We start from the raw sequence: 2147 nt of genomic DNA on the forward strand, positions 1-2147 counted from the left end.
GCGCCGCCTCCCTGGGAGGTGGCCGGGGCGGAGCTCGTGCCCCTCTTCCGCGGGCCCCCTCCTCCCCTTTTTCCTCTCGCCGCCGCCGACGGTCGCCCCCGGCGCTGGCCCGGGTGGCTCTGGCGGCGGCGGGCCCTCCCTTTCCTGCGCACGCGTGCTCCCTTCCCGGGGAAGGGAGGCGGTGGCGGTGCTGCTCGGCGTGGCTGCGGTCCAGCTGCCCTGCGGCGGCGGCGGGCGGGCAGGCGTGGTGTCAGCGCCCCTCCTTGGCGGCGGGGCGATGTGGTGGTGATGGGTGGCCTCGTCGCCACCCCGGCCCAGATTTGGACCCGATGGGCCCCATCTGGGTCCTAGCGGGCCGGCTCCCCGGCGTGGCCTCGTTGTCTGCAGCGCGGTGAGGAGGAGGAGCAGCTCGGATGTGGGGCGTCGGAGTCGACAGCGTGCTGGCAGCAGCGCGAAGGCAGGAGCTTTACGGGCCCACGAGGTCTCGGCCGGGCCTGTGCGACCACGAGCCTGGTGTGTTCCTGCTATTGCGTCCGGACGGCTACCGTCGCGGACGGTGGAGGTGGGGCCCTCCCGCGTGCCAACGATGCTGATGCCCTAGTCCCGGCTCTGATTCTTCGCCACGCTGTCCTCACTCCGCGGTGCCGTGGTGAGACGGCGTGGGGGCCTCATGTCCGCGTTGGCGCAGGGTAGTGGTTGGTCTGGTGGCTGGATCCGGAGCTCCCGTGGTGCGGGTTGGGATCGGGGGAAACCTTTGTCGGCGTGTCCGACACCGGCGCGGTGACGCCTGTGGGCGCCACCTGACCTTCCGGGAGGGCGTCGGGGGCTACCCTTCCTCTTGCCTCGTCGTGTACCGGGGGAAACCCTTGGCAGCAGCGTCGTCATCGTCGCGATCCTTCTTGGAGGTGTTGATAGGTGCCGACGCTCCGGAGTCTTGGAGCCTAGTGGAAGATCCTGGTGGGCGCAGTGGTCGCGAGGCTTCTTCGTTTTTGTTGATCCGCCGTTGTCGGCATTTGTTTCTTTGTTCTTTCTCTGTCTTTTCTTTTGGACGTGACTGTGTTGTTTCCGCCCCAGCACCTATCCCTGTTTGGTTCGGTTGGTTGCTTTGTATACAAAGCGGGAAAACCCTCTTTCAGCAAATAGATACCCATGCAGTTCAAAAAAAAAGATAGCCATGGACTCTTTCCACGTCCCCAGGCTACAAATACCGGTCAAACTCCAGCCCTACTCTTCATCGATCTCGAGTCATCTACTAGCTAATCATCGCATCTTCCAAGAGCAGTCTTGCAATGTTCGCGCTGGCCATAGTCATGGCCGTGGTGGCCGGTGTCTCGGCGCAGAACACCCCGCAGGACTTCGTCAACCTGCACAACCGCGCCCGCGCCGCGGACGGCGTCGGCCCGGTGACATGGACAACAGCGTGGCCAGGGTCGCGCAGGACTACGCGAACAAGCGCGCCGCCGACTGCCGGCTGCAGCACTCGGGCGGGCCGTTCGGCGAGAACATCTTCTGGGGTTCCGGGCAGTCGTGGACGGCCTCGAACGCCGTGAAGTCGTGGGTGGACGAGAAGCGGAACTACCACCTCAACACCAACACCTGCAACGCCGGCAAGGTGTGCGGGCACACGCAGGTGGTGTGGCGCAAGTCGCCCCGCATCGGCTGCGCGCGCGTGGTCTGCGCCGGGAACCGGGGCGTCTTCACACCTGCAACTACAACCCCCCGGGCAACTTCAACGGCGAGCGCCCGTTCGCGTTCCTCACCCTTGACGCCGAAGCCAAGTGGTACGTACGTGTGAATGTGATCATACATGCATACGTGCGTGTGTTTATGTGTGTGTATTTTGAATATTTACTTCTATAAATATGTTATACGTACAGTAGGTACGTAAATAAGCGCACATTCCGGCCTGCATGTATCCATGCGGCACTATGGAGCGTGTAAGTGTAATCTTTTTTTTTTTAAGAATGCGTGTAAGTGTAATCATATACACCTCCATGCAAATGTCTTTCCTTTTGTTTTCTTGTTCAAATCTTGGAAAATAAATGACGATAACAATAATATTGTGAACCCCTGAAAAAACTTTCAAATGAAATTTGAATTTGTTTTCAAGGATATAAGAACCGGTAGTTATTGGTAAGTGATGAGAG

The 2147-nt window shown here is 60.5% G+C and overlaps 1 pseudogene; it reads left to right on the top strand.

The window, feature by feature from the left end:
- Nucleotides 1-1174: 1174 nt before the first annotated feature.
- LOC119338731 overlaps nt 1175-2147 on the top strand; it is a 2191-nt pseudogene continuing 1218 nt past the window's right edge.

The sequence above is a fragment of the Triticum dicoccoides genome, chromosome 7B (genome assembly GCF_002162155.2).
Source record: "Triticum dicoccoides isolate Atlit2015 ecotype Zavitan chromosome 7B, WEW_v2.0, whole genome shotgun sequence".
Taxonomy (NCBI): Eukaryota; Viridiplantae; Streptophyta; class Magnoliopsida; order Poales; family Poaceae; genus Triticum; species Triticum dicoccoides.